The 14,755-nt window shown below is 46.0% G+C and overlaps 1 pseudogene; it reads right to left on the bottom strand.

The window, feature by feature from the left end:
• Nucleotides 1-11,545: 11,545 nt before the first annotated feature.
• On the bottom strand, nt 11,546-12,562 carry LOC101961436 (P2Y purinoceptor 3-like; annotated as a pseudogene).
• Nucleotides 12,563-14,755: the final 2,193 nt, after the last annotated feature.

Here is a 14,755-nt window from a genome sequence, read left to right as displayed (position 1 = left end):
GAAAATGGGCTAGGAAGGCAGAAGAGAGTTCAGAACTTTCAAAATGTGAACAAAGAGAAAGAAGAAGAGATGTAGCAGATGATGGTTCTAACTAAGAAAGGAAAAAATGGAAAAAAATAGAGAGAGCAAGAATTTGGCTGTTAGTGGGGAAGAAAAGCAAGAAAGAAACAAAACTAAAACCAAAATAAAAACTTGAACCTCAATATACAAAGTAAGGAAAAATAATGATTGTAAAAAATGCTAAAAATGAGGAAATAAGAAACAAATATGTATAAATGTCCACAAATCAGTGCAGCAAGAACACACACACACACATACACATACTCACACACAAAGGGAAAAAAGATTCTTAATGAAAAATGAAGAAGTCATCTCCACTGTGGTGGTCAAAGTAGTCTGTGAGAATGGATGGCCACTGTCTAGCCCGACTATCTTTCCATTTCTTCTTGAGTCATGTACTGAGAGTGAGAGCAAAGGGCTGGATGTGGTAAACCCCTTCTTTTTGTGTTGCTCTCTGAGCTATAGTTGGAGTGTCCTCAGACTGAAGCTGGGTGAAATGAATCTCAGCTTCCCTTCTCCCCAGTATGAGGTAGGATGGAGTGGGAAGTAGGGTCTGCTGAGTCTTATCCACATAGACCAGACTGATGCACTCCCAGGGCTGCTGCAGTGTTGTGGGGGAAGTTCCAGTGGCTGGAGCTTAAGTCTAATCAGTATTTAGGAACTCATTGGGTGGTGTCTGCTCTGGAGAGATTGGATCAACACACCCCTAGGGCCCAGCAAGGAAAAACAGAAGGGTTTCCAGGAGCCTTCCAAGAATTCTACTCATGGGAAGGGGAGCCAATCCTCCACATACTCTGCTGCCCAGTAGCACAGCCTTCTCTGGCTTCCCAGGCTCAGTCCCCAAGGGTGTTCACACCTACCAGCTCAGATTCCCAACTTCTTTAGCTGGTCACTTGAGCTACCAGACTCAAAGGAGAAGTGAGTTGGGCTACCCTCCATATTTCTGACTTGAATCCCCCAGGGTACAACCTCTGTGCTTGTTTCACTCACATTCTTCTAGGTACACCCTAGGTCACATGGTGGGCCCTTGCCAGGACAGCATGGCAGTATTTGCTGGGACCTCCTGGCTCCACAGCAGCAGCTGGGGCATGGCCTCCTCAAGATGTCCTACCTCAGCTCTCAGTGGCCAGAGGAGAGACAGTATTTTTCAAATACAAAGTCCCACTGCAGCCTCTGGATCAGCTAAGCTCAGATGGCTTTTGGTTTTCTGTGCTGGATTTGTCCATTGTGTTTCTGTATGTCCTCCCTTGCTCTGTGGTGAAATGGAGCTACTGCTGCTGCCACAGGCAGCTTGGCTCCAATGTGCTCTATTGAGTAATTTAACGCCAGAACTTACTTCTGTCTTATAACTGGTTCCTGTTGAGCAACTCTCCTTATTTCTACCAGCCAGATGCTCTCCCCAGCCTCATGTAACCATTATTCTTTCAATTTCTTTTCTTTTTTTTCTTTCTTAAAGAGAGAGAGAGAATTTTTAATATTTATTTTTTTAGTTTTTGGCGGACACAACATCTTTGTTTTTATGTGGTGCTAAGGATTGAACCCGGGCCGCATGCATGCCAGGCGAGCGCACTACCCCTTCAGCCACATCCCCAGCCCTGTTCTTTCAATTTCTATGAGATCGACATGTGATCAACTGCTTTCTAGATTCCACCAGGGAGTGATGTGGTGCCTCTTTGTCTCTCTGTGCCTGGCTTATTTCACTTAACATAATGACATCCGCATTGTCACAAATGACAGAATTTCATTAATTTTTGACTGGGTAGTATTCTCGTGTGCACATGTACCACACCTTCTTCATTCAGCAGATTGACACATTGGTTGCTTCCATTTCTTGGCTTTTGTGTCCAGGGTCACAATGAACACAAGCAGCACTCTGACTTTTAGTTTACGAAACAAGGCTGTGGTTAGCTTTCTAAGGAAGTCACTCTCCCCACTTTGTGTTTACTGGACAAGTTAGGCAAGCTGGGCCCTGGAAGATGGAGTTCACATTTCTTTGGGCACACTACTCAAAGAGGCAACAGGCTGCCCTCTGAGATTTCTAGACTACAATAGTCATTCCCAAGAAACTGGAAATGTGACTTTCATGACCCTTGCAAGCTTCTTGCAAGGCTGATCTCTCTTTTCAAGATTGAGGGCTTTTCACTTTTCCAAGAAAAGTGTGGATATTATATTTAAAACTACTATGTTGAAGTAGTTTTTAACCTTTGAAGCAGCCCCTCTTTGCCATGGGTAAAGGTAAACAAGTTTCAGGAGAAAGAGAACCTCCTCATGCCCAGCTCATGCTCATTAGAGTCTAGCTCAGCAGGATGAGCGGGGTGAGAGGAGCCACAGGGTGAGGTCAGGAGAGAAAAGATGAAGATGCTGAGTTTGATTTATACAATTGGGGTTCAAACACTGGCATGAGAAACTCTGGGCAGGAGGGTGAATAGTGTCCCATGTTGGAAGCAATTATCTAGACTGGAGACCTGGAGATGATATAAAGTAAGCTTGGTTTGGGTCATTAAAATCACAGGACCTTGCAGTTATCACCCATGAAAGGGAGGTAGAGTGGAGAAGAAAGACCCAACAGAACCCACAGAGGTACAGTCCAGGCTGGAGAATGGGAGTGTGGAATTGTCCCAAGAAAACAATCATATTTAAGGGCTGTTTAAAAATGTCTTCCACGACTTGAAATTGCCCCAAATTTCTATCAATTTTAAAAATCTATTTTGATTTTTTTATTTGAGAATTACATTTATACATAGTAGTTGGGTTCATTTTGACAAAGTCATACATACATATGATTTGATTTTGTCCCCTGTTTCTCTCCCTTTCACTCCCCTCCTCTTTCCCTACTGATTTTACTTTTGCTCATTTAATTATTTATTTTTTCCAATTTTTTTATATAGTTGCAGATGGACAGTATGCCTTTAATTAATAATTTATTTATGTGGTGCTGAGGATCAAACTCAGTGCCTCACACGTGCTAGGCAAGTGCTCTGCCACTGAGCTACAGCCCCAGTCCTAATTATTTATTTTGATTAGTACTTTCTACATATACATAAAAATAAAATTCCCTGTGATATTTTTATATATATGCATATAATATGATTTTGTTAAATTCATTCCAGATTTCCTCCCCTTTCCTGTCCCTGTCTCCTCCCTCCATCTCAATCTCCTTCTTCCACTCCACTGATATTTCCTATATCTTTGTGGTATCTGATCCCTTCCACATTTCTCCCTTTATTGGGGCCTGGCTTCCACATATGAGAGAAAACATTCAATCTTTGATTTTCTGGAGCCTGGCTTATTTCACTTAGCATGCTGTTCTTCAGTGCTATACATTTACTGACAAATGCCACTATTTCATTTTTATTCATGGCTGAGTAAAATTCAGTTGTGTATATATGCCACATTTTCTTAATCCTTTCATCTGTTGATGGGCATCTGGGCTAATGAAATAAATTTGGCTATTGTGGATTATATTGCTATAAACATTAAAGTGGCTATATTGCTATGATATGCTGATTTTAGTCCTTTGGATAGATACCAAGGAGTGGGAGAGCTGGGTTATGTGGTTCCATTTCTAGTTTTTTGAGGACTCTTTATGCTGCTTTCTAGACTGGTTGTACTAATTTGCAGTCCCACCCACAGTGTATCAGTCTACATTTTCCTGTACGTCCTCACTGGCATTTTTTATATTTGGGTTCATTGATATTTGGGGCATATATATTTACTTTTGTTATAACTTCTTATTGGATTGTTCCCTTTACTGGGATGCAGTAGCCTTCTTTGCCTTTTCTGATTAATGTTTGTTTGAAATCTGCGCTGTCAGAAATGAGAATAGCTATTCCCACTTGTTTTCAGACTCCATTTATGTTGAAATTTTTTTTCCATATATCTTCAGTCAGTGGGTTTCTGGGTGTTCCTGAAGGTGTGAGCTGAGGTCTCCTGGGGTTGTTCCTTCTTGGGAATTGACTGTTGGTTTGGAGTTTTTGTATCCCTAATTCTACATGTTGAAGTATTGTTGAGGCTCAGGTGGGGCTAGATATTGTGTGGGGTGAGATTTTCTATTACTCAACTGAGTTGGGAGTATTACTCTGTGGAAAGATCTCTACTCTGTGGAACATGAGTTCCAGACGTCCAGCAGAGACCAGCATCTTTCCAGCCCTTCTTAAAGGGAAGGGGAGATCCAGAAATATCAGTAATATGAGCAACAGTGGTACAGTCTTAAAATAATGTCCAGTGCCTACTTTGATATCTATCTATCACAGTAGTTAGATAGTTGCCTCCTATATAGGACTGGAGGGGTCAGCATTTAACCTCAGCACTAATAATCAAAAACTGAAGTAGATCAGACATTTGGCAACAGGTGTTTGTTATATTGTCCACTGTTATTAATAATTAAGACATGAGTGGGGTAGGAATTACATAAACTATATAATTATATTATTTAATGAAGTTACAATTTCTTAGGTGAAGAGAAAATAAGGTAGAAAGGCAAGAAAAATTTTGAAATATTTAAAAATGTGAATAGAGGAGAGACAGGAGATAGAGAGCAGAAGTTGACTATAAAGAAAGAGGAATAAAAATTAAGTAATAGTAACAAAAAATTAAAGAAAGGAAGAAGGAACAGGAAAAATCGACTGTTAATGGGGCAAGAAGGTGAAGAAAGGGCTGTAAGAGGGAAAAAAACCCCCAAGGTATGAACAAGCAAGCAAAAGTAAGGTCGAAGCAAACAAATCTACACATAACTGTACCCCACCTACATCAAACCAAGGCTGAAGTCATAAACAGGTGTAGAAGAAATAATTAATGTGAAAGAAAAATTATATGAATATATATGTATATATATATATGCATGAATATATATTTGAACCTATCCACACAGTGAGAACACACGCCCACTCACACATGCAGAATTTTGAAGAACTCGTAAATGTAAAAATAATAAAATACCATGAAATTATTATTATTTTTTAAAATATTTTTATTAGTCGATGGACCTTTATAAGTGGTGCTGAGAATCGAACCCAGTGTCTCACACATGTTAGGCAAGTGCTCTACCACTGAGTCACAACTCCAGCCCAATATAATGAAATTATATTTGAAAAAATCTAAAATGCTAAGAAAGTGAAAAAACAGTGGTGGGATATAGAAGAAATAAAAAAGAAAAAGAAAAATAAAAAGGAAAAAAATCTTAATGGGAAAAAAGGGCTTGTTTCTGCTAAGGTGGTCAACATTGCCCACACAAAGGCCTCTTTGTTCCTCACCCAGCTGCTGCTATGTGGCCAGGAGGCAGAGCTGATTGTGGTAGCACTCAGCTTGCAGCCTCCCAGTTTTGGGTGGGAAGAATGAGGGAGGGCTGACCTTGTGTAGTCCTGTAGTGGAGGTGGTGCAGAGTTCTAAATTGGAGGACCCAGTAGCTGGGGTTTAGTTGTAGCTGAATTTCTTTGTCGGTGGGTACTTGGGATTTGATCCACACCCGCTATTGCTGGGGAGATGCTGGTCTCTGCTGGATGTCTGGATCTCTGGGGCCTCTGGTAAAATCCCCTTTTGGGGCATAGAGACTAACCCTCCACAGTGTTCACCTTCACTGCTATGAATGTGAATTACCGGCTACTTGCCCTACAGCGCAGAGGCTCTGTGTGGCTGCTATAGGTATCTTCCCAGTAGCTCCAAAGGGGCCCTTGTGACAAGGGAGCCTTCTCCCTTGGTATCTGGACCCTGTATAGCCCAGGCACAATTTTCTTTGCACCTGTTCCAGTCACTCTGGTTCAGCCCCAGTCATAATAGGCAATGGCTGGGCAACTTCCCTTGAGCTCCTGGTCACCTCCTCTGCTTGCTGCTGCGTGGTGCTTATAGATGGTTCCCGTGCTGGCCACCAGATCCAAGCCCAGGAGTGTTTTCAGCACCAGAGGTCCAAGTTTGGCTGCACTATCCACCACAGGGGCAAGTGATTTTTGGTTGGTTTTTAACTGAACTGCTTCCCCCACCAACTCTGTATCCATTAAGGCTAGCCTCCCTCTCTGTTCCACAGGTTATGCTGAGTCAATTTTTAAAAATTTATATTTTTATCCTCTGCATTGTCTTCTATCTCTGCCCCTTCCCCTGACCCTCAGCAGCCAAGCTGACATGTCTCTCACATACATTTTTCTAATTCGGTTAGAAGTTTCTGACTTCTGTGTCTCTGGTTTCTTTTACAGTCTGGTTTACCTTTCAGGGAGTTCCCTCCGTCACCCACCTTGCCCGGGACAGTCTTCCCATATTGCACCCCTGGTGCTGAGGGGTGCTGGGCAGTGTGTTCTTCCTCCTGCCCGCCAGCTCTTCTCGCTACAGTTCTGTGAATTTGAATATAGACATAGGTGGCTGCAGACACCACGACCAGAATGCAAACTCCCTTATGAATTGCTCAAAGAAAAAATACTCTCATTGCTTGCTAGGACTTGCTGTTCCCTTCTGTGCAGATGTTTGCATTATCTTAAAGTTTTAGTTTATTTTCCATCATCTGGATTTCTTTCTTTCTTTTTTAAAATGCCTTCCTAGTCTAATGACTAAGCACATCAATCTTTTATGGCCAAGCAACTTAATATTACATATTTCATGGACTTTAGGTTTTCGTTTTAGAATCTCTGAAATCAGTATGTCTTACCTTTGATTGCATCTTAACAGAGTATCAGGGAAAAACCACACCAATGCTTGCAGTGTTGTTGCGCTGGGTGCTGACGTGGGTGCTGAACTGGGTCCTGCGTAAACTCTTATACTCAGTGGGGCAGCATTGAACCCAGGGCTTGAGAACAGCCAGCAATCCAGAGATGCAGGTCATGTGGGTCTCCTTACTCAAGTGTTGCATGGATGAGTGGGGGGACAGAGCTCTGGCTCAGAGACTGTAATGCAGTGTGGTGGGGACCATCAGAAAGCAGTGGCTAGGGTGTTAGGGTTCAGAGAGGACAAGATCTTCCAGGACCCTCGAGGAGAAACCTGAAGCAGCCCTGGAGCTGTGGTGTGGAGGGTGGCAGGTGGTTCACCTGGCAGGAGAGTAAGGTGAGAGTGAGGAGGAAAGGTCTCGGAGCACCACCTGGGAGTTTCGGCTGAAAGTGGATCACAATTGCATGTTCAGGACTGTGGCCTTCATCTTTTGTGTGTCTGGAAGTCTTTTATGTTGGGGATTATCAAGATTTGCATTTTAGAAAGATGCTGTAGGAAGAGGTGAATTGGGGGCTAAGGGGTCCAAATCTGGACCCAGAGGATGGGTAACAGGTTGGAGCAATGGCACCGGAGACACGAGGCAGCGGCAGTGAGGATGGAAAGGAGGCACAGGCTCCAGCTGTCCTGGCGAGGTCCAGATGACAGAATGTGTCCATTTGCTGGGAGTAAGGTGAGGCTTGGGAGGAAATGAGTTTGGTTTGGCTTTGTGGGGCTTGAGGAGACTCATATGGGTTACCACCCACAAATGGACGTAAATGGAAAGAAACGTGGGTGCAGAATTCAAGAGGATTGCCCTGGAGGGAGGTCTGATGACGTCAGCAGTGGGCATCAGGGAGTCAGTGGGCTGGCCCAGGAAGAGGCTGGAATGAGCAGAGAGCCAGGGTCATGGTCCTGGGACAGCCCACTGCCTCCGGGAAGCTGAAGGAGTGGCTTAAGAGTGACAGACAGCATGGAAGGGTCACCTGGGAGGGTCAGTGGTGTCCATGTATTGCATCTGGGATTCTTGGTGTTGTTGAGTAGTTTCTGTGGAACTGGATGGGGGCAGGCAGCGTCCCGGCTACAATGATTTGGGTATGGATTCCAGGTAGCAAGAGCAATTGCAATCAAAGGTGTTGCCTAGCCTTGCAAGAAATGAGGCTACAAAAGTAGAGAGAGAGGAGTTCTCTGATAGCAGCTGTTTGTTTGCCAGACCAAAGCCTCCTAGCGCCTCTGTTATGAATGTGTTTCTCTGTTTGCAGAGCGGAACATTCTCAAACCCTGCAATTCCTTAATTTTCTCGAGGTGGAAGCTTTTGCTTTGTTTAGGGATTTAAGCACTATAAAATGCCCAGTTACAGCTAGCTGCAAGAATGTAAGTTCTGCTTCTTATAGTGGAATTCTTCCAGAAGCCATTACCTTTGAAGTTGTTTGATATACTTTAACGAAGCAAATCCTCAACAAAACCTAAAGTTGGGAAATTGAAATTCTAAAGAAATTTAGCTTGTTTATGAGAAAGTAAAAGATAATGAGAAGACGCAAGTTGATAAGCTCAGGTTATGCTTAATTGCAAGTAATTTTGTGAAAAATGTCTCCTTTCTCTTGTTTTGTAATACAGACTTAACAGAAAAAGCGAGAGTGCTTGCAGGTAATGAGTGTTCTTAAATTGCTTTGAATTGAAGTTAGTGGGTGTTGGAACAAATAAATACCAAACAACTTGTGCCTTAGTTTTATAGGCACACACTCATAAATTGAATTTAGCAGTAATTCTGGAAAAGTATGTGGAGAATCATGAATATTCATTTATTCTACAAAGTTTTAGTAAGCACCATGAGTACATGCCTTTGCCAGATCATGTAGGAGGTGAGCCCATGGGACTTGAGTCAGGACTCTCTTACTTATGGGGGTAGATGACCTAGAGAAGTCTGATGGGAGAGGGCCTACAGCAGGTAGGGGTTAGGGTGGGCTTCTTGGGAGAAGTGGTATTTGAGTTCTTTGCTGAGATACACACTTGTCCTCAGATGAGGCCATTTCATGTGATGTCCTTGACTTCTTTCTTTCTGGAAACTGTTCAGTCATTTGGTTTTCTATGCTGTGGCTCAACGGCAACTCTATCCCTGGGCTGTCAGAACTTCTCATCATTCTGTACACCGTAGGTTCCTGTTCCTTTTTCTCACTTCTCCTTCAGAGATGTCATTTGCTGCGGTGGTTTTGAATATTCATCTACACAGTTTAACCCTGGAAGGGCGATGTGTGGGAAAAGCTGGTTTGTTTTTGGTACTGGGGATTGATCCCAGGACCACTTAACCACTGAGCTACATCCCCAGACTTTTTTGAATTTTATTGAGAGACAGGGTCTCGCTAAGTTTCTTAGGGCCTTGCTAAATTGCTGAGGCTGGCTTTGAACTCGTGATCCTCCTGCCTTGGTCTCCTGACCCACTGGGATTACAGGTGTGTGCCACTGCACCCGGTGGAAATGCTGTTTGAAGACACCTGCGTGTAGTGCAGGAGGGCTGGAAGGGAGGGCAGGTCACCTCAGGAGGCTGCAGGAGTCTAGCTGTGATGTTTTTGTCTTTCCCCTGACTCACTCAACCATGGGGCTGCCAGGTTAAGTTTCTCAGTCACAACTTTGATCATATTGCTCTGCTCAGATGCCAGCAGAACACTTGACTTGTTGGGCTGTGGCCGATACTTCTGCCAGTGGAGGTGGCCTTCAAATTTTCATGCACTACAACTCCAGTGGTGGCATTTTGAACATGATAGTATTTTTTGGCCTTTAATTTTGTTTGAACCTATCCAAACAGCCAAGGAAATCATGGAGGGTGCTCAGGACTCAGGGGGATGACAGAGTTGAGGAGCCCTGTTTCCCCACAGTGGTGGGCACTGTACATTTGAATGGGTACATTTGGGAATAACTTGTTTTTTTCCTGCTGTCCTTGTCCCTTCAGTAGGTGGTGGATTTTTGCTGATCACCAGGAAGGTGGGAATTTACTCTTAACTATGTCCGACCATGGATTCCCAGCTCCACCCACACTGGGGTCCTTTCCCCACAGGCAATGATATGGTTTGGTTCTGGTGTCTCAAGAAACCTGTCCCTGAAAACCCAGGATACCATGCCAACTAAATTTGACCCCAACTTTCCAGAAGTTAAAAATAGATGCCTCTATGCTGTTGAGTGGGATCACAAAACTCAGCAGGAGCAAAAGTAGCCTTACCTGGATCAGAAAGGTAATAGCAAGCACCCATATCAACCACGACCAGAAGGTGGGAAGGCTGGCCAGGAGTATGTGATGTTCTTTAGGTGAGGCTGTGGGTCCTGAGGGTTCCAGGTCATTTTCTTCCTGCTCTGGGGTTGGGAAGGTGATGGGCACTAGAGGGGTTGGCCTGATGGGTGAGCAGTGGCTCCAAACTTCCATCTGGTGCATGGCTTCTCCAGTAACATGAAACCTTATTAACTGTAAGGGGTGATAATTGGAGCAACAAAGTTGGCTGAAATCTCCTTCTGTAGCCTCCCCAAAAGAACAGAAATTAGTAATAAAAACGAGAGCTGAGAGTGTTCAGAAGAGCAAACACAGCTAAGCTCTCAGCTCCTATAGAAACATTTGTATGGAAACAGCTGACCTGCTAATTAGAAAACATTCCTGCCTATTCATTAAGCCAATTATCCTGAGGAATTCTGCTAAGCAACACTTAGACTAGTGCTAATTATTGCATGGCCTTGAAAGCAATAAACTGTGCTTCCAGAATAAAATTTTTAACTTAGGCATAGGCATGGCTTACTCAGATATTGCTATAATCAGAGTGGGATGGAATGAGGGGCTACCCTCTGATTCTTATGGAAAGGGTGGTCCACCTCTTTGTAGGAGATTATAATGAATTACTAGGCTATGCGCGATTCCATCTAAGGAGTCCTTGCAGGTCATCCTTGTTTAGATATGAGTTTTCAAGAAAGGTTGTCTTTTCTGATTGCTTTGGCTCTAACTTTTTGAATTTTTACTTAGGGAATGGACAGGTGGTAAAGTTTTTTTTTTTTTTTAAACATAAACAGAGATCACATTTGAGTAGAAATGAGGGGAATCATTTTTCATGCAGCACAATAAACTTACTTCTAACTACAGCACCGTTAGCGCAGCTGAAGGTGCACCAGTGTCCTCGGTGCCTGCCGAGGACAGCCTCTCTTGCAGGGAGCTGGCCTGGGCCAATATGCCCTGCTTGGCCCAGGATGACTGAGCTTTGTATTTAGGGGCATGTGCCCCAGCTGGATGGCATTGGGCAGTCAGGTGCCTCATGGTGTTTCAGTCTCCTCTGTGAATGGGGGACAACAACCCGACTCCGAGGCCCAGGAGGCTGGATCAGCCCCTCTGTGAAGGTGTCTTACAAGGTAGGCTCCATCTGCTTTGCACCCCTCAGCCCTATCTGCAGCCCCTCTGCGGGGCTGCTGCAGAGCTGGGGTGGGTGTCCTGTCTGTCAGTGGGAAGAGATGGACCACAAAGAAGCAAACAGGTTATCAAATCCACGTAGTGAAACTGTTAGACCTCAAGAGGGAGGGCCCAAGTTGGGGGGAAGTCAGCACTACCCGGGTGTGTGGAAATGGATGCAGAGAGGATGGCCCTTGAGCTGAGGCCTGAATTAGGAGATAAATTCTCAGTTCCTTAAAAAAAGCAAGTTTTTTTTTTTTTGGTGTGTGTGTGTTGGTGGTTCCCTTTTGTTCTTATTTTAAAATCTCTCACCCTTTTGATAGGGCTTCTCTGGGAGGGCTGAGACCCTGCACCAGCCTTCATCCCTGTTCAGTCAAGTCAAGATGGCCTCATGTGTCTCCAGACTCATTGGGGAAGTACCCAGATCTGCCCTACCTGGGGCACCCCTCTGGTGGCCCCGGCTGTATGCTCTCCCCCCTGGTTCTGTCTCAGTCTCTGCAGGAACTTGACTCTGTTGCTCCCCAACAGGAAGTACAGGACGGGGTTGAGGCAGCTGCTCATGCTCACCAGTGGCCTCCAGATCTTGGAGGCCAGGCTGGCCGCTGTCAAGAGCTGGCAGTTCTGCAAGCGCAGGAAGCGGATGGCCAGATAGAAGGAGCGGGCAACATGGAAGGGCACGAAGCAGAGGGTGAAGAGGCCACACACTAGCAGGATGGTCCGTATGGACTTGGCCCGGGCTGTGCCGCCTGTCCTCTCGAGGGTCTCCTCTGGCATAGCCAGGCTCCTTATCATCAGCGAGTAGCACACCAGGATGACCCCCGAGGGAAGGACGAAGCCGGACAGCATCAGTGCCATGCTGTAGGAGAAGTACTCATTGAACTTCTCGGGGTTAGTCGTGTCATAGCAGATGGTGTGGCCGTTGATGTGTTCTGTATGGGAGAAGGCCAGTGTGGGCAGCAGCTGGAGGACCACCAGGGCCCACGAGGCTGCAGCACCCAGCCGGGCGTGCCGGCGGGTGCGGTAGGGCAGCGATCGCAGCGGGTGGCACACACCCAGGAAGCGGTGCACAGAGATGCAGGTGAGCAGCAGGATGCTGCTGTAGATGTTGCAGTAGAAGAGGAAGCGCACAAGCCGGCAGAGCAGCTCCCCGAAGGGCCAGGCGTCGTCTAGGCTGTAGGTGGCCACCAGGAAGGGCAGCGTCAGCACGTAGAGCAAGTCGGCCACCATCAGGTTCACCAGGTAGGTGGTGGCACAGCTCCAGGGCTTGGTTTGGTGCCAGCAGAGCCACAGGACAATGCCATTCAGGGGTAGCCCGAGGAGGAAGATGGCGCTGTAGGTCACGGGAAGGTAGACTTGCTTGTAGTCCTCTGAGTACTGGCAGAGACCTGGTTCCCTCGAGGCATTTGAGCCCAGCTTCTCCATCCCTGGGGAGGTCCCTCCAGGAGCATGTGTGTGCCCTGGGGGAGACAGTGGGTAGCACAGCATCATGACCTCTGCTGGCCTTGGTATCTGCCTGACCTGGGGTTCAGCCCTGCTCCCAAGTCCCCTCGCAAACCCCTTGGGGCACAGCTAGCTCCAAGGAGGAAAGTGAAACCTGAAGACAAGACAGTCCTGAAAATCAGGGTCTGGACTTACCAGGAACCTTGCTGAAGCTCTGCTCCAGGCTGGGTTGAGATAGGAAGGAAGGTCAAATGACCTGGAAAAGACGGGCTGTCATTTAAAGGGCACGCTGAACTGCCCGTTCTGTAGCTCCTCCTCCTGTCCGACCCTTTGCATAGTCAGGAAGCTCAGAGGGGGACGCTTCAGCAGGAGAAGCTGGGACAACCCAGGGGCGATGCTGCCGGGTCAGGTGCTCACCTTGGGCCCCTATGCAATGGATGGCTGGTCCCTGATGCCCAGCGGGAGGGGAAGCCTGCAGGCTCTGCTGGGTCTCGATTTGTATTCCTTTCAAGATTTATTAACTGCTATTTGAATACTGAGGATGATTTGCTTATTAACCATCTCAGCCTCCTAGACGTCTAAGAAAACAACTTGGAGGCACGAAGCCAGGTGCAGCTTGTCTCTTATCCCCATCCCTGACAACAGAGCAGGTCCTGTCAGTGGGCCTGGGTGGCAGTGGGGACTGTGTGGAGGAACCTCATTTTCTGTCACAGCCCTGAAGTCAGCGTGCCAGTTAGCCCATCAGCACGGAGCCCTTGGAAACCCAGAGAAGTTTAGTTCTAGGACTGGACATTCAGGAGGACAGTCAAAACCAGGGAAGGGAAAGTGGGTGCAGAGGCACAACTGGAGGCTGAGGCAGGAGGTCCATTGAGCCCAGGAGCTCAGGCCAGCCTGGGCAACACAGGGAGACCCTGTCTCAAAACAAACTACCAAACACAAAGGAATGGGGACTTTGCTGAAGGTCAACCAATAGTTATTGAGCATTTATTCAGTCAGACAACTGGGGATATAAAGATGAGTAAGACACAGCCCTGCTGTCCAGAACCTCCCAGTCTTTTGGGGAAGATAATAACAGGCACAGCTAATTATAAGATGTGGGAAATAGTCAATGAAACGCCGTGGAAACAGGACACAGCCAGTTCTTCCCAAGGGCATAGAGTGAAGGCTGGCTGGAGTGGGCCTCACTGGGGCTCCTGGAGAAGGGAGAGGAGCCCATGAGGCAGAGGAGAGTGAGGGGCATAGAGTGTGGGGCACATAGAAGGGGATGGAAGCTGAAGGGTTCAATGTGTGCTGGGGGTGGTGGGGACCAGCTTTGGAATGAAGCCCCCTCAAGGAGGGACTTTTGTGAGCAGGACCATGGTGGGCTGGGCTGGAGTGACGGGTGAATGGAGTCCTGGCTGGCTCAGGGGCACCTGGGCTGGAGGAGCGTGGTTCCTGGGTGCATCTGAGGTGCTGCCACGTGAATCAGGAGACTGAGGAGGACCCTCCCTCAGCCATGTGGGGGCACTATGTGATTGGCTGCGGGAGAACGAACTGCTTTTGTGTGGAGCTTGGGATGGATCCCAGGGCTTGGTGTAAGCTAAGCACACACTTCACCACTGAGTTGCATTCCCAGCCCCCGGAGGACTTTCTTTAACAAATGAAGCCATTTAGTGGAGTCTCATAAATGTCATCAACCAGTAAGTTTGTTTTTACAAGTTTTTGTTTTGCAAAAATCATTGATATACATTTATCTGTATATATATATATATATATATATATATATATATATATATATATATATACTTACCTTACTCATTTATATGTTAATATATGCCTACATTTTTGGATACCTATTTACCTGTGTATTTATTTGGCATATATGCATTTCTTAATTTAGAAATATGAAACTGGAAACCAATAACGTCACAACATTATTTTATTTTTAATGGGTTCTTTAAATGGAGGCCCCAGGTACATTCAATGAGGATTGGATTACAGTAGCAGGTGCTTTACTTTGAGTTGGTTTTCTTGTTTCAAATCCAGGAGATGATATGCTGCTATTTCGCACTGACCACTGGGTGGTGGTAAAGACCACAGACAGGCTGTATAGATCTCTCCCAGTGCAAATGGACCTGGGTGAGCTGTGGATTAAAGGGACTTGGGGAGGACACAGGGAACTGCGCCCCCCCCCCC

The sequence above is a fragment of the Ictidomys tridecemlineatus genome, chromosome 3, assembly GCF_052094955.1.
Source record: "Ictidomys tridecemlineatus isolate mIctTri1 chromosome 3, mIctTri1.hap1, whole genome shotgun sequence".
NCBI classification, from domain to species: domain Eukaryota; kingdom Metazoa; phylum Chordata; class Mammalia; order Rodentia; family Sciuridae; genus Ictidomys; species Ictidomys tridecemlineatus.
Note: the sequence above shows the minus strand (reverse complement) of the source record. Positions and strands in the feature narration are given on the sequence as shown.